This window comes from Pan paniscus, chromosome 2 (genome assembly GCF_029289425.2).
Source record: "Pan paniscus chromosome 2, NHGRI_mPanPan1-v2.0_pri, whole genome shotgun sequence".
Classification (NCBI taxonomy): Eukaryota; Metazoa; Chordata; class Mammalia; order Primates; family Hominidae; genus Pan; species Pan paniscus.
In genome coordinates, this window is record NC_085926.1 from 116,654,666 (window position 1) to 116,673,032 (window position 18,367).

General features: G+C 38.3%; 1 protein-coding gene across 3 annotated transcripts in view; it reads right to left on the bottom strand.

The window, feature by feature from the left end:
- Positions 1-271: 271 nt before the first annotated feature.
- Positions 272-18,367, bottom strand: part of IGSF11 (immunoglobulin superfamily member 11) — a 463,419-nt gene continuing 445,323 nt past the window's right edge. The window contains exons 12-13 of one of the 3 annotated variants that reach the window (XR_008624841.1): positions 11,336-11,421; positions 272-478 (exon numbers count right to left, since the gene is read on the bottom strand). The gene's annotated coding sequence lies outside the window, so the exon portion shown is untranslated. The remainder of the gene's footprint in view (positions 479-11,335; positions 11,422-18,367) is intronic. The other 2 variants (XR_008624835.1, XR_008624842.1) reach the window with 2 other exon arrangements.

The window sequence follows — 18,367 nt, forward strand, 5'->3', positions numbered from 1 at the left end:
GCTTAAAACTTTGAAAGGACAGCTCAGTTATTTGTCTTAAATGCAGAAAAAATAGAACTTAGTGATTTTCTTGACAAGGAACTTAAATCATTTAGATGAAAACCAGAAAATTCTACCCATTAAGACTATTAAATAGTTTGGGGGTCTAAAGTCCACAAAGAACCTCCTGGATATTAGAGAGGAAAACTGATTTGAGATGTGGCATATCTCTTGCGAGCAACAATTTCTTGTGAATAAAGTCTCAAAAAGGTAAACTCAAGCATCCTATAATAAATCGAATAGTTTATTAGGCTTTCAAAAATTCTCTATGGTGTATATGAAAGTGTACTTGCTGTTCTGCAGGGAGCTGGAAAGCAACATAGTGCAGTGGCCTTGGAACCAAGTAAGCCAACCTAGAACGTAAATCCCCACTCTGCTGATTACTAGCCAGTAGGCTGTAGCCAGGGAACTTCAGACTTCAGGACATTGGTTTCATCATCTACAAAATAGGTATAATAACACTTAATCCTTTAAAATTGTAAAACTTAAAGATAATGAAAATAAGTCATATGACACAGTACTTCGATAAATAGTAGCTGCAATTTTTATTTGCAAAGTCAGATACCTATCCGCAGTTCATAAAAGAACACTCCATAAATGTTAAATACAAATATTTGTGAGTTTTCTCTTTCCAAGTCCTGGGTTTAGACATCATTTTCCTCCATATCCACTTAAAATCCCTCAAACTCCTTTTTTTTTTTTTTTTTTTTTTTGAGACGGAGTCTTGCTCTGTCACCCAGACTGGAGTGCAGTGGCGTGATCTCGGCTCACCGCAATCTCCGCCTCCCGGGTTCACGCCGTTCTCCCACGTCAGCTTCCCGAGTAGCTGGGACTACAGGCGCCCGCCACCACGCCCGGCTAATTTTGTTTTTGTATTTTTAGTAGAGATGGGGTTTCACTGTGTTAGCCAGGATGGTCTCTATCTGCTGACCTTGTGATCCGCCCACCTCGGCCTCCCAAAGTGCTGGGATTATAGGCGGGAGCCACCGCGCCAGGCCTCAAACTTCCTAATTCAAAGAAATCATCAGTAGTGATGGTGGCGCAACATGCTCTCTGTGCGCTGTGTGTTATGCTGCGTTAGACTAGAGACAATGCGAGGACACTTGTCGCAGGGCCTTTCTGTCTCACGTTGGTATTCAACGCATGTGTAAGAATAATAATGGTCATCAGGATCACTGCATACATATTCTACATAAAAGAAAAATCCAATTGGTGTTACAGAGCTCCTGGTCTTAGAATCTCTTTCTGCTTCAGCTGATATATAGTGTAAATCTAAAACTTATTTAAAAACCTGTCTGGGTAAGACAGCTTTTAATTAATCTTCTCTTAGTTTTTATACTATATGGTACCTGGAAGATGCAAGATCAATCACCACTGTATTGTAATGTCGAGTTGTGAGACAGAAAGATAAATGAGCTATCAAACTTAGCATTTTGATAGCTAAGTTAATTTAACTAGCTTCAGAACATACTCTAGATTGGTGGATAAAGTTGTGAGCTGAGGTGTTGAATGTTATAACCATGCATGTGGTATGTTTTTAAGAAAACAAAAATTTGCTAGTTACTATCTGTCCTTCACAGGCATTTAAATCCAGGATTAGAGAGGTGTAGCTGGGTGATAAGGTCATATTGCTAGTTCTGTCAGGCCAATTAAGACAGCTTTATTAACTCAGACTTTTAATTGAGCACTTGTGACAAGGTCTGGGCTGATCTGAAGTTTCCCTCAGCTGGATGCATGAGTAAAAGGTTGGGCAAGCAAATTAAACTTAATTTATGCTTAACAGTAGACCTGAGTAGACTTTGATTTTTTCTAATAGGACATAAGAAGATTTTTTAAATTATAATTGTATTTCAAAATGTGTTTTCTCAACTATAGGAATATTGAGCAGATTCTCATCCTTGAGGGAGAGGGTACCCCCCCATCCCTGGGATATCCATTTACACAATGATATTTCAATCAGAAAGAAGAATAAGAATAAAACTACCAGCCTGGCTCGTCAAAACTACCAGTCTAAATTGTAATAAAACTTCAAACAAAAGAAAAATGCTTCAGAAGTCATTGGAGAGGTATTTAGATATGTTAATCACAGCTATTAAGAAATACCAGCTTTGGAATGTCACATCTATTCAAATAAGCAACAGTAAATGAAGCCGTTTTGAAAGGTTTTCTCTCTCTTAAAAGATAATAAAATCAAATTGCTATGAGGTGGAAAACCACCCTCTACCCAACTCCCATACTCACCTATCCCCAACCTAATCTATACCAGACCACTGTTTCCCATTTCTTCCATTGATGTGCTCATTAACTCTTTTCTAAACATGCATTAAACACACAGTACATATAGGCCAGGTCCTTTGCTCTGTTTTAGAATCCTAGTTATTAGCAAGTCACAATTTATGTCTTCAAGAAGTCAGAGAAAAGTACAGTTAATTACAAAATGGTACACATGGTGGTTAATTTTATGTGTCAACTTGACTGGGTCACAAAATCCCCAGACAATCTAAGTAAGCATTCTAGGTGTCTCTATGAGAGTGTTTCTGGATGAGATTAACATTTGAATCCATAAAATGAGTAAAGCAGATTGCCCCCCCAACTCCACTTCCCATGTGGGTGGGCTTCATCCAGTCTGTTGAAGGCCCAAATGGACAAAAAGGTAGAGTAAGAGAGAATTCTCTTTCTCTGCCTGACTGTCTTCAAGCAGAAACATCAGTCTTCTCCTGTCTTCGGACTCTCTCCTGGGTCCCCAGTTTGCCAACTGCAAATCTTGGGACTTCTCAGCCTCCATAATCATGTAAGACAATTCCCTATAATCAGTCTCCTTATATACAGAAATATATAATATCTTACTGTTTCTGTTTCTCTGGAGAATTCACACTAATACTGTAGGATAGGTGAAAATGGGAACAAAGGCACCCATGGGTTTTATAGTTGCCACCTCAGAATATCTTGTAATTCACATAATACTTATTTGTTTGTCCAGAACCTTACCTCACTGACATAGACACTTGGCTTTAGAAATCAATTCAAAGACTCACTCACTTCTCATATTCTACCCTAAGAACTTTCTGACCTCAACCGATAAACCACAAAAAACATTACTTCCCTAACATTTCACCATTTCAAAGTTGTTCTATGTGGTACTCTCTTTTGTTACAGTACGTCAATGAATTTCAGTTTGCTTCTATCATAACAGGTTTCTTTAAAGAGAAGACTTTCTTTATATGTTTTAGGGTAGGGAGAATTATTTTCACAAATCTGTGGATGCTTAGAGATCAAAGTTACCTTCAAAGCATCGTAATGTAACTCTCAAAATTTCCTGTCCTATTTAAAGGTAAAGTGATTCACCTAAAGTCTTCCAGCTAGTTGCTGGCATAGCCAGGCAAGAACCCAAATCTTGAGATTCCCTTGCTTTCACATCAAAGATATTTAGAAAAAAAATTCTTCAAAGATATTGTCAACTTTGAACAAATCTCTGATTCATTAAACAAATCTTTCTAACTGCTCTTTTACAAAAAAATTTTGTTGTTTTTGAAAGTCCTGCCAGGTAAAGGGTTTATTAATTAACTTACACACACACATATACACACTTGCACGTCCATATAATTTTTTTCCTTTTCTGGGGGTGGTGGGAAAGAACCTCTATATTTGAATATAGATACATATACATGTGTATGTGTGTGTGTGTGCAAATATTATAATAAATTTACATAAAGGTTTTATAAAAGTAGACATACATATAATGTTTAACAATTTTTTTTCTACTTTTATTAGTGAGTAAAAGCTTTAACTTTTAGTTCTAAAATTTAAAATCTAAGCGGCCTAGAAAATAGGCATCACCCTGACAGGCAGAAGAGGATAATAGTTAAGAACATGGGATTTGACATTAGCCACACCCAAGTTCAAACCCCAGCTCTGCTACCTGAAAGATAATTCTTGGAGCTCTTTGTAACTATAACCACTTAATAAGGATAGAATGGTGAAAAATAAAAGCAGAGAGGTTCCTGTTTTGGAAAAATGTGTTAGGATCATCTCTCCATGTTTGAGGGCAGGAAGTGATTGATCATGTATTGCAGGAACTAAAATCATAGGGGCCATACTTAGAGCTAATATCTGGTTTTGATATACTTTTAAACTAAGAATAAATTGCTTTAAAATAAACAGTTTTTAATATAAAAGACAGTCGATAGCTTTAAAATAAAAAACAATTCTGCATTATTCAGCAAGACCTGCTTGAAGGAATATTTGGTTTCCTAAGGGGTAACAAACCCTGTCTCTATCAAAAAGATAAAAGAGTCAAGCAAATAATAATTGTCCCCATTTTTTTCTACTTCATCTTGGCAGGAAATAATGATACCAGTAAGTAGTCAATGCTTCCTCTTAACAGCCTTACTGGAGATGGACAAATGAGAGCTGCTCTGGTGGGATAGACAGGAGCTGGTGGGTGCAGTGATGGAGATCCAAGTGTGGTGCTTACTATCACTGATCTGAACCTGATCAGAGACACAGGCTACAAGGATTTATGAAACAGGCTCACTGTGTGCTGGTTACTAACGTGTCTAAATCCAATGAAACAGAACACCCACACACAAGTTACATGAAGTGAGTTTATCACTTACAGATAGGCATGACAGTGACAACAGAAGCCTAGGATTCAGGGAAAACCAGTCCCCCAAGCCTCAGAAAAGCTGCCCAGAGTGGATAAAGGTTTGCCTACAAGTACCCCACTTGCATTATAGCTGAGGTCCTCCAGAAAACAGACTGCTCTAGGTTTTGTATCCAGGGACATCATAATTCACTGAACTAGAGCATAGAAAGACATCTCATTTCTGTGAGGGATCAGGCTGTCCCAGCTGGCCCCTCCTTATTGCAGGATGTGGCATTCCCAGCACATTCAACGGTTATTCTTGAGAACTACCAGTGAGAAGGGACAGAACCGGGTCGTTCCAAGGTCACCTGGGGAACTGCCCTGCAGGAGTGTCCTTACACATTTTCACAGTGCAGACCACTCCTGAGACCAAACCAGCAAGCCTCTGACTCCCCCTAAAAATTCAGAATGAGAACAGCCAAACAATATTTCAAAAAGTGCTGACAATATCACATCTACCCTAAGCTACATCTGTCCTCAAGAAAAAGAAAAAAACCCCACAAACTCTGACATTGAATGTATCTTTTCCTCGAAAAAATGGTAGAGAATACCTGTAGTACTTGAATAGTACCACTTTCAAAACCATTCTCAGTATTTAGAGGGATGGCCTTTTCTTTGTTTCTTTTAGTGCTTTGGTAAACTCGTGGAAGAATCACTCAACAATAGGCATTTTCTAATTCTGGGAATTTAGGTATGAAACAGACCCTCTCTGACCCTCAGTTTCCATGTTCTTAATCAAAAAAAGAAGATTAAATTAGATAATGAATAAAACAGACTTGACATAGAGCCCAGCACCTAATAAGTGTTCAATAAATTGTAGTCCTTATTACTAAATTTACTCAACCAAAGGCTTTTTTATGAAAAGCATATTTATCTTGCAGATTATATAATATTGTTACTAAGGATGATTTAAAAATAAGCAGGTATTATAATCAAAATTACAAACTTAAACCATAAAAAAGATGAGATGAACAAATGAAGGTGTTTTCCTTATTTTACCCTGCTAGAGAATACAAACTCTTCTTTTTAATCTTTTTTCTTTTTTTTAACTTTATTTCTTCAAAAAAAAAAGAAAAAAACAGGATACTTCGGCAGAACGTGCAGGTTTGTTACATAGGTATACGTGTGCCATGGTGGTTTGTTGCACCTATTGACCTGTCCTCTAAGTACCCTCCCTACACCCTCCAAACCCCAAAAGGCCCTGGTATTTGTTGTTCCTGCTCTGTGTCCATGTGTTCTCGATGTTCAACTCCCACTTATAAGTGAGAACATGTGGTGTTTGGTTTTCTGTTCCTGTATTAGTTTGCTGAGGATGATGGCTTCCAGCTTCATCCATGTCCCTGCAAAGGACGTAATCTCATTCCTTTTTATGGCTGCATAGCATTCCATGGTGTATATGTACCATATTTTCTTTATCCAATCTATCATTGATGGGCATTTGGGCTGGTTCCATGTCTTTGCTATTGTAAATAGTGCTGTAATAAACATACATGTGCATGTGTCTTTATAGTAGAATGATTTCTGTTCCTTTGGTATATACCCAGTAATGGGATTGCTGGGTCAAATGATATTTCTGTTTCTAGATCCTTGAGGAATCACCATACTGTCTTCCACAATGGTTGAACTACTTTACATTCCCACCAACAGTGTAAAAGCATTCCTATTTCTCCACACCCTCAGCAGCAATTACTGTTTCCTGAATTTTAGTTGCCATTCTGACTGGCATGAGATGGTATCTCATTGTGGTTTTGATTTGCATTTCTCTGGTGATCTGTGATGTTGAGCTGTTTGTCATATGTTTGTTGGCCACCTTATGTCTTCTTTTGAGAAGTCTCTGTTCATATCCTTTGCCCACTTTTTGATGGGGTTCTTTTTTCTTGTGAATATGTTTAAGCTCCTTCTAAATTCTGGATATTAGACCTTTGTCAGATGGGTATATTGCAGAAATTTTCTCCTGTTCCCTCTCATGCCAGTTGCTTTTGCTGTGCAGAAGCTCTTTCATTTAGTTAGATCCCATTTGTCAATTTTGACTTTTGTTGCAATTGCTTTTCGCTTTTTTGTCATGAAGTCTTTGCCCATGTCTATGTCCTGAATGGTATTGCCTAGGTTTTCTTCTAGGGTTTTTATGGTTTTGGGTTTTGCATCTAGGTCGTTAATGCATCTTAATTTTTTAATAAGGTGTAAGGAAGGGATCCAGTTTCAGTTTTCTGCATATGGCTACCCAGTTTCCCCAGCACCATTTACTGAATAGGAGATCCTTTCCCCATTGCTTGTTTTTCTCAGGTTTGTCAAAGATCAGATGGTTGTAGATGTGTGGTGCTATTTCTGAGGTCTCTGTTCTGCTCCTTTGGTCCATATGTCTGTTTTGGTACCAGTACTATGCTGTTTTGGTTAATGTAGCCTTGTAGTACAGTTTGAAGCCAGGTAGCATGATGCCTCCAGCTTTGTTCTTTTTGCTTTAGATTGCCTTGGCTATAAGGGGTCTTCTTTGATTCCATATGAAATTTAAAATATTTTTTTCTAATTCTGTGAAGAATGTCAATGGTAGTTTGATGGAAATAGCATTGTATCTATAAATTACTTTGGGCAGTATGGCCATTGTCACGATATTGATTCTTCCTGTCTATGAGGATTGAATGTCTTTCCATTTGTTTGTGTCCTCTCTTATTTCCTTGAGCAGTGGTTGGTAGTTCTCCTTGAAGAGGTCTTTCACATCTTTTGTTAGCTGTATTCCTGGCTATTTTACTCTCTTTGTAGCAATTGTGAATGGGAGTTCATTCATGATTTGGCTCGCAGCTTGCCTATTGTTGGTGTATAGGAATGCTTGTGATTTTTGCACATTGATTTTGTATCCTGAGACTTTGCTGAATTTGCTTATCAGTTTAAGGAGTTTTTGGACTGAGATGATGGGGTTTTCTAAATATGAAATCATGTCATCTGCAAACAGAAACAACTTGACTTCCTCTCTTCCTATTTGAATACCTTTATTTCTTTCTCTTGCCTGATTGCCCTGGCCAGAACTTCCAATACTATGTTAAATAGAAGTAGTGAGAGAGGGCATCTTTGTCTTGTACCGGTTTTCAAAGGGAAAGCTTCCAGCTTTTGCCCATTCTATATGATATTGGCTGTGGGTTTGTCATAGATAGCTCTTATTATTTTGAGATATGTTCCATCAATACCTAGTTTATTGAGAGTTTTTAACACGAAGGGATATTGAATTTTATCAAAGGCCTTTTCTGCATCTATTGAGATAATGATGTGGTTTTTGTATTTGGTTCTGTTTATATGATGGATTACATTTATTGATTGGCATATGTTGAACCAGCCTTGCATCCCAGGGATGAAGCCGACTTGATTATGGTGGATAAGTTTTTTGATGTGCTGCTAGATTTCGTTTGTCAGTATTTTATTGAGGATATTTGCATTGATGTTCAACTGGGATACTGCAAACTTTTAAACATCTTTTGTTCATTAAGAGTCACATGAAATTAAATTAACAATATCTAAATTTGTACAAAAATTAATTATGCATTAGGGTAGTTTATTATCCTTTCTGACTTTGTTTGTGATTGATTAATTTCTACTACATTGTGGGAGTTGGGAGAAGGAGTTTATCATATGCTATGGTCTGAATGGTTTGTGTCTCCCTAAAATTCATATGTTAAAACCTAATCATCAAGGTGGAGCTTTGGGGAAGTGGTTAGGTCATGAGGGCTCCACCTTCATGAATGTGACTAGTCCCCTTATAAAAGAGGCTCCAGAGAGCTGTCTTGCCCTTCCACAGTGTGAGGACATGTAGAAGATGCTGTTCATTAGGAACAGACCATCACTAGACATAGAATCTGCCAGCACCCTAAATCTGGCATTTTCCAGCCCCCAGAACTATGAGCAATACATTTCTGTGTTTTAAAAATTGTTCAGTCCAAGGTACTTTTTATAGCAGTCTGCTGTGGTTTAGATATGGTTTTTTTTGGCCCCGCCAAGTCTCATCTTGAAATTTGATCCACAGTGTTGGAGGTGAAGCCTGGTGAGAGGTATTTGGATCACGGAAGTGGGTCCCTCCTGAATGGCTTGGGACCATTCTCATGGGAGGGAGTGAGTCCTCATCCTTAGTTTCTGGAGAACTGCTTGTTAAAACGCCTGGCACCTCCCTTCCTCTCTCACCATGTGATGCTCCCCTTCCCCTTCCCCTACGAGTGGAAGCAGCCTGAGGCCCTCACCAGATGTAGATGCTGGCACCATGCTTCTTGTACAGCCTACAGAACTGCAAGCCAAATAAACCTCTTTTTCTTCATAAATTACCTAGTCTCAAGCATTCCTTTGTAGTAATGAAGCAGCTACGTTGTCTGGGGTATATACCTGGAGTTTGCTGACTCACAACAGAAAAATTTAGGACATGGACACATACAAGAAGTTTAGGAGTGGAGGATTAATAGGCAGAAAAAAAGAGAAAGAAAAACAGCTCTCTCTCTAGAGAGACAAAGGGGTCTTCTGAGTAGAAAAGACTGGCAGGTGTTGGATGCACCAGATTTTATACTCCAGCTTGAGGAGGTGGTGTCTGATTTACATAGGGCTCACAGATTTGTTCAATCAGGTATGATGTTTACATAGCACTTGGGGAAGGCTGGTTGCCCCACCCTAATCTTATTATGCAAATTAACTTTACCCTTGGCCAGCACCATCTTGTCTGCTTCTTACTGTACACATGGCTGGCAGGGACGGGAAGGCTTAGCCACCATCTTGAATATGTCTAGTCCCTAGTTACTGCCACCATTCACCTGTGTGAGCTCCCTGCTGGCTGGGTCTATGTCTACAGCTCAACTTTTCAGGCTGCTTTTTTTTTAGAAAATGATTTGGGACTGCTTTTTGTTAAAAAGTAAAGCCTTACCGAGGACTCCCATACCCTTACTATCTGCCTAAGTAATTTCTTCTTAACTCCTATATCAGTAACACAAACAGACTAAAACACAGCCTGAACAGACTAAGATAGCTTATATGTCTGTCAAGATCACCACAAGTTCTAACCTACCTTCTATTCATCTGATTCTCCAGGACATTCATCTGTTCTCTGCTCCTTTGGACAGAGGATAACATGCCAATCCCAAGGAGCACTGAGTCTCCAGGCCTTGACTTCCTGTTCCCCACTCTCCTCACACCCCAGGCCAGCCTTCAACTTTCAGTAAAGCCAGTGGAGTGACTGGTGTGCTGTAGGACCCAGTGGTGACCTCCATCTCTACTCTTCATTCACTTAATAATATTCAACAATCGTGGATGTTCACAGTTCAGACTGGCCTGCCCCACTCTCACTCACGAAATGGATCCTCAATACCTACAGTTTGCTTTCGATTATTCAGGACCAAACCCTCCCATCTGGTGATTGCACTCATCAGCAACTCTGTGAGTCTAGGCCTCCTTCTGATCCAGGTACCCCCGAGGGAGAAAATGTTCAAAATCACTTTGCCCAGACTGTTGAGGAAAATGCCATTCAAATGTCTAATCAAAAGCACTATAGCACCAAGCCACATTATAACTTTCATGCTGTTGTTGAAAAAAGTTAGATTGGTTTGACAAGATTAGTTCTTTTAAGAGTCATTTGGATTTTCCCCCATTACCCTGTAATCCCTCTCAGACTTTGAAAATTAATCTTCCTATTATTCCTGTATTTCTAGATAGAAACATATGCCGCCTGGTTTATGGCATCTGGGTATGATGGGCCCCTCAGCAAGCCTCACAGAGTTTTCAGAGGGTTTTGTTTCAGTTAATTCCTTAAGCATCCTAGGATTCAAGTCATTGTATCTTGTAATTTATTTTATTAATCCTAAGTGTAGCTTAAAAGAAAGGAATAGAAATTAATGAAAATAAATTAGCATTTTTGATTACAAAAGATACCTTCAAGGGCGCTCTCATTTCTTGAAAGTGATCTTGCATTGTATAGCAGTGCTATTTAGCAGAAAAAGGCTAAATGGCCTAGATTCCCTCATAAATAGAGAGGGTCTTTTTTTTATATGGGGCCACATTAACCAGGGATTTGAGTGGTTTGAGCCAGAGATTTTAGCGGTTTGAGCCAGAGTTTGTCCAGCTGTTAGAAATTTGTGTTGATCTTTAAGTAAGAGTTGGCAAACATCCAGACAGCAAACCAAACTATAGCTTAATTCTAAACATCCCTCTCCAACTTCAATGCTTTCATCCTAGTTCAAATCAATATAGCCTTTCACCTGGGCTATTATAATAATCTCTCAGTTAGTCTCACTGCTTCAACCCCTAGCCCTTACTATAAACCACACCACCACACAGATCAGGTCAGGTTAGTTCCCTGCTTAAAATTGTTTGGGGGCTTCCCATGACAGTTAGGGAAAAAGAAAAAAAAAATCTAAGTTTTTTTACATAGATGATAAGGCTATGTGTAAAGATAACCTCCCCAGTGCAGTCAGTTCTGCCATAATGCAACATGTGCATTCCTAAAAATCACTGCACTATGCAAAATCATGTAATTAAAACCATAGCACTATGGGAAGAATGGGGCGAGGGGAGCAGCACTCAAAAATTTCATCTGTGGCACATTTCAAAAGCAGTAGGAACCTAATAGAAATGGTGGCACTGTTTTAAATGGTTAAGAAATACAAAGATACTACAATAAATATGGCACTTTACCTCAGAAAGACTTCAAGTTTGCTTGCAGAAGTGAGTACCAGAAGATTTGCAGTTTGTGCATTATCAAGTTGTGGAAAGAGGATTATCTGAAATCAGAAGGAAAGTCATGACACTAGGTGGATGGGTAGGTGTGACTCACGCACACAGTGAACCAAGGTAGCTGGTGGATGTCAGAGGCATGCATATGTGCATTTGGTATATTCCTACTCAGTTCAGCTGGGCGCAGTATTTTTCATCCACCTGGTGCTCCTCTCAGACAAAATCACACATAAACAAAATCGTGTTATGCTCAAACTGTTGCCTGTCGATCCTGTTAGAACTAATTTGCATTTTAAAAGCAAGCTTTATAGGAGAGCCTACTGACCAAGCCAGCACACTAACATTACTATCCTCTCCAGTATCTCCACCATGTCAATTTCTTCCCCACCTTAAAGGCTTTGTATTTGCTGTTCCCTCTGCCTGGACTGCTCTTCCTCAAGTTCCTCATGGGCTTGTTTTTGTCTCATCCTTTGAGCTTGTCTCAATGCCACCTTTTCAGAGAGCCCTATCCCAAGATCACCCACACTAGGGTAGGCCTCCACGTCCATTGCTCTCTATTTCAGAATCCTTTTTCATTTCTTCAGAGGTTCTTTTCAAACAGGTAAATAATTTATTTTTGTTTGTAGTTATCTCTCTTTCACTAGAAAGTAAGCTCCATGAGATCAGAAGCCATGTCTCTCTTGACACTTTTAAGTTTTCAAGCACTGACAGGTACTGTAATCAGTAAGAAGAAATGTATAGGTACTCAGTATACATCTCCTGAATGAATAAAAGAATGAATGAATGATTATATCTAAGCAAATACCAAATACATACAGCAGGTTCTCACAGAATGGCCTTATTAATGCTATTATGATACTTACTCTATTAAACTCCTTACAATTAAGCTCTTGTTCAGATTTAATACTCTCATTAAAAAGAGCTTGAAGGGAAACAGTACAAAACTAAGTTTTTAAAAGACAGAATAGATTATTAGAATCACACAGCACAAAAAATAACAGCAGAAAAAAATTAGACTTGTCAAAATGACAAAAAAAAGATGATTCATTCATGTTCTTTACAAAACTGAACTCTAATCCCAACGATGGTAACAGAGAAGGCTCATATTTGACAAGTGAATAAATACAGATTAAAGGTTTGTTGAGGCCCTTTTTACAACTCTGTGTCTACTTTTGATATCCATCTTTTGAAAGGAATCTGGGCCAGGCACGGTGGCTCACGCCTGTAATGCCAGCACTTTGGGAGACCGAGGCAGGCGAGTCACTTGAGGTCAGGAGTTTGAGACCAGCCTGGCCAACATGGCAAAACCCCATCTCTACTAGAAAAGAAATTGTGACTGTGATGTCTGAATGTCTCTTAATATGCATTCCTCCCCTCTTCTGTATCAGTAGAATACTCTTGTTTTATCTGGGCAAGTGAGCCAAATAAAGGCTCCATTTCCCAGCCTCCTTTGTGGCTATGTGTCATTGTGTAACCATGGGACTAAATTCTGGCAAAGGAGATTTAAGTAAGGAATTCCAGCCGATGGCTTGGCGACTTCCATGAACCTTCCTTCAGAGAAAGCTGTGTCTTACTCATTGCCCCTTCTTCTTTCATTTTCATGTTGGAATTCAGAGGTAACAGCTGGAATTCAGGTGCTGTGTTGGACCCTGGATTGACCTTGAGAATATAGGTCATGTTCAATGAAGCAATAAGACAGAAACAGTCTGGGTCTCTGAAGGCTTTGTGGGACAGGACCCCCACAGAGCCATGAACTATCTCACTACAACTCTTTAACATAAGAGGGAAAATATCTATTTGGCTTAAGTAAATCTTATTTTAGATTATGGTTTTAACTAATGAGTTGTAGAGTTAAATGTGCCCTCCCAAACTGGTCTTTGTTTTACCAATTCGTTAAAGAAAACACCTAGCAAGTCTTAAAAGTGAGTGGTTTAGTAAGGAAAGTCAGGCTACCTGAGCATAGCCCGAAGGTGAAAATGCAAAAAGAGGCTGAATGGCTCTGCCTAACCAAGCATTAGAAATTTGGGGGTTTATAAGGGAGAATGGTGGAGACATAAAGAGAGATTAGAGAAGTTCTTCTAATTGGAAGCAAAGGCCGGTGGAAAATTCCTTGTGATGCGTATTTCTATAAGGACAATGACTCTAAAGTTGCCTTCTCTCTCAATCTATAATTGCCCTCTACTTTTCCTAAGCCTTCAGTAACAGTTGTCTCTGCGTAATGATCTTGTATTAGTGATGTTCAGGTAAATGGAAGAAGGGGGAAAGATGAGGTTAGGTAGACAAAGGTAGTAGCTTCAGAAGCTGAGAGCTAAGATTACTGCTTTTGCAAAAACATCTAAGCATCCCTCAGTGTGGAATAACTCAGAAAAGAATAAATGCCCCCTACCTAACACACACGCACAGAGAGAGAGAGAGACAGAGAGACAGAGACAGAGAGATTGATTTCTGTCAAAAGCCTGATGGACCTCTACAGAAAATGGAAGTAGGAGCTCAGTGTTATAGGAAAGGTAATGCCAGAATGCCAGAGTAGGAAAGACTTAGAAACATCCAAGCTGAAGACTGCTGAGCTGCATAATGATATCAAATGTCCTTGTCCTGGTCTGCATAGTAACTCTCATCTATCCTTCAGAATTGTGCTCTAGTGTCACCTTTATTGACAGATATTCCCTAACCCTCCTGGATAGGATTAATCAGCCCCTCTGACACAGTGACACAGTATCTGGGACATTCATCTCTTGTACTTTTCCCACTGTGAGCTATCTGAGAACATGATATCTTATATTTGTCTTATCTCTAGTGCCTAATACATAGTGCTAAAAAAAAAAAAGCTTTAGAGAATTGAATTGAATTATGAGTTTTGTAATAAAACCACTGACATGGGAAAAACCTTAAAGGTAATATTAGTAAAGCTTTATTTTTCATATAATGATATCAATGACTGGAGAGACTAGCTGAATTTCCTAAAGTCACACAGCTAGAAGAGGCAGGATGAGGACTAGAACCTAGGTCTGTAGATCCCAAATCACCTGCTTATTATGCCACCTTATTATGTCTATGCACACTAGAGCAAAACACTTCAGTAAACCTGGGAAAATATTCAGATGTTTGAGCTCTCTCCCAAATCAAGTGCTATTTTGCAGTATGTCAAAAGCCACTTTGCTCTGCTTCAACTTTTGGGAAAGAAAAGTATGAGATTTGTGCTTCCTGTCTTTAAGGTTCTTCATAAGTGCTGAATGAATAATGCAGACATAGACTTAGCAAAGCACAGATAAGTGCATAGATTCATCAGCCCTCCTGAGGTTCATAAATTTCAGAGAAAAGTACATTTTTCAAACTAAAGATCATTTTATAGCCCTAACCAAAAAAACAAGAAAAAAAAGAATTTGAATAAAAAATTAGGCAGTGCAGCAGGCACATCTGTATTATTTTCAGCCCCATACACAGAAGCAAGCTAGAGCTGTTCTCCAAGCTCTTCATATTCACCACAACATCTTATTTTATCTCGCTTGTTTTGTTCTCCTTCTCAAATCCACTCAATCATTTATTGGCTCATCAGTGCTCTAGCGCGTTTTTTCTCTGCTTTACTGTCTCCCTCTTTTCAGAGATAGACACCTCACACCTGGGAAACAGATGCCTCTAATTAGTATTAAAACCTGAAGTTTATGTCTGCCTTTGATGTTTTCTAGGATGCATTTTGGTGAACAATAATATTCTCGACTCAGCACCATTCAACACTTAATCAAAAGTCAGTTTAGTAGAGATTCTCCTGCAGTCACCCTGTACACTGTAGTTCCAAACATCCTTGCTAAATAAAGTGAAAGAACTGGATTTTGAATTTTGAAAGTCTTTGTTTCACAAACCACACTTTTCTGAGCTGATGTTTTGAAAAAATGGGCACACTAATTTTACAAAATCTTAATAAAATTTAAACTTTGAAGAAAAAAAGTTGAAGACAGACAGATCTGAGAAGTAGCAGCTGCTGTGTAGTATTTGCTAAGTGACTATGTTTTCTTTAACTGACCTGAGAAATATTTGTTACACATGTTATTTAGTGCTTTAAGTGCAATTCATCAGAGACTGAGCATAAAATATTTAAATAGTAAGAGGACTAAAAGACCAAACCTGAGAGAAAGCTTATTCAGGAAGCAATATAGTACCCTCTGACCAGTGCAAGAATCCTTCTGTAGGTCAAACTTAACCTGGTACTCTTTGTTCTAGTCAAAAAGAGAAGAATACTGTATATTGTACTACCTCTCTGTGACAAAATACAGAAAGATAAAGAAGAAAGTTGCATCTCCATACAAATAAAGAGGAAAATTATTTATGGAGGAATAATTACATAATTGAAGCTGGCCATTTTATAGTGTCTTTAGAGGCAAGAAAGAAAAAAACTGGTGCAGAGAAATGTTATGCATATAAAAAGAGTTAGCCAGGGCTATAGGGAGACTTGAAAAAGACTCTACTTAAAATATGAGCTGAGAGCTATAACAATGCAAATGTTATATTAGTGTTCAATGCAATTAATATCAAGTGTCTTGAGTGATCACTCAAGAGTGGTCAGACCACTACAGAAAAAAAAAAAATGCAGAGGACACAGAAGAAGAGGATCAATAAATTTAAAACAAAATATATATATATAAAGCCCATGACAAATGTTATCTTAGCCATATCAGTTTAGTAGAGATTCTCCCTGTATACTCCTAGGCTAAAGGGGTTCCCATTTCCTGGGTGTGAAAGCTTTGGACAATTCAGATTGCCCTATGACATGATAAATGTATTTGTACTTTGTGCAATACTAAGTGACTAAGGTATTAGTCAAGATAGGCTAATTATGCTATGGTAACAAATTATCACAAATCTCATGACAAAGGTTTATCTCTTGTTTATGTTATCTGTCCCTCACAGATTGACCATAGTGCTGCTCCCAGTCTCAGGCCAACAGTGTAGCCTTCATCTGCAACATTGCTGGGAGTCATATCGAGGAAAAAAAAAATTTATGGTAAGCCACATTTTCCAGCTCATAAAGCTTCTACTCAGAAGTGACATACATCATTCATCTTGACAACCCTGGCAAGTCACATGACCATACCTGTGTTCAGCACAGTGGGAATGTATACCTCCCCACAAAGGAGTCTCTGAATATGAGTCATGTAATCTACAACAGTATCCTCAAGGTAACTCTATATAGTAAATTGTATAATTTTGACTCTATATGCCAGTGTTTCTGGAATAAAGTTTCTTTGTAAAATCTCAAATAAAAAACCTCCAGATATTTTTTATAAATAACCATCGGCATAAGGTAGCCAGTATTTTACTGTTTTGTAGTCAGCAGCATCCCTTATATAAGGATATCTTAAATGTCAACTGTGACTGTGTATATTCATGATATTTTAGTATTCAGGTTGTCTGCTAAAGTACTTAATGGGAAGGAGCAATAATCAAATTAATTAGTTTGTTTTTTCTTGTATTTCTATTGCAAAAACTAACATCATACTTAAGTAAGAGTTTGAATGAGGTTGGGTGGGACACAGGCATATGTGAATTTTACACATTTTCCATTTCCCACCAAGCAGGCAGATCTTTAAACACTACTCTGCAATAATGCTTTTAATAAGGACAAAGGCCTCCTTAGCCCCAGTACTTCACTTCAGAATAGAAAGCATGGATTTGACAACAGAAGCATCAGTAAGAAATTTGCTAATTATTTTTCCATGATGTGAGCTTTAATTTGCTTGGTAAAGATAATGAAATGTATGCCACTTATGTTGTTATAAATCTAATCAGAAACACTTGTGTGTATGTGCCCCATCCTCCTACTATAAAGGATAGAATGTATTGTGGATCTGCTTAACTACCACTGAGAGGAAGCAACAGCCCTCAGATAAGGATTTCCTGTAAATGGCTTCAAGTTAAAGTTCTCAAAAACAACATTTATCATGCCATTTTAGCATGATACTGCCTGGAGACAGGAGGAAGAAATAAAAGTTTTCTTAATGTCCCTTTTTCCTTATAATTCTTTTTTTTTTAATCTTTTCTACTACCCAGTAGAACCCCTTCTCCTCAGCCACTGGAATTATTATAATAAAGACACCTAGGAATTCCAGAGAGCTGAGACTTGCTCCCTATACTTAGAATCCCAGAAAATAGCCTTTAACACTACACAATTTTAATTAATTCTAAGCTTCAATGATAATCATATTTCCTTCCATAAGTGTTGACTAAGGAGAGGACAGGTAACAGAGTTGGCTGATTGACCAACTGATTAAAGAAAGAGATAAACTGGGATGTGTGTCCTAAGGATACTCTATTCTCCTTGAAATACGAGAAAGAGGGCTCAGAAAAGATCTTTACCAACTCTTCCTCTTTCTTGAACCACCTCCTTCATTTATCCTTTGATCAATCGCAATCCCACTTACAGTTAGCTTCCTATACCACCATTGCTCTTGTCGTTGGTCCTTGAACTTGACTCTGATCTTGCTTAATTACTCATTCATTTGTTTCAGGCCTCATATTCAGTGCTCATAGACAACCTCATCAGAAAAAGCACCATTGTGAATTGGAATAAACAGGTAAGACCATGACTAGAGGTGAAAAAAAACCTGCTTGCTGAGTGTTTGATGAAGATGAGTTAAGATATAAATTTGAAAGAGGTCAGAGTCAAATTTTTGGCACCTTAGAACATATGTAAAAGTGGCATCATCACTCCAAGTTGTTGCCCTCCATATTCATGTTATAAGTTACTTCCTAGCAGGTCCTGAGAACAGTAGTTTGACTTGCTTAAATCGTTCTCACATGGAAAAGCATGACTCAAATACCAGTTTCTCTTGCAAGGATTCCTTGTCTCCTGCACCTGCCTTTAGCAATATTAATTATTCCCCCTTCCACAATCTTAAAGTACTTAATTCATAAACTAATAGTAGCATTTTTACAACTTATACTATTTAGTTCTGTTCTCTGCAAGAGAGTAATCTCCCAAGGGCAGGATTAAATCTG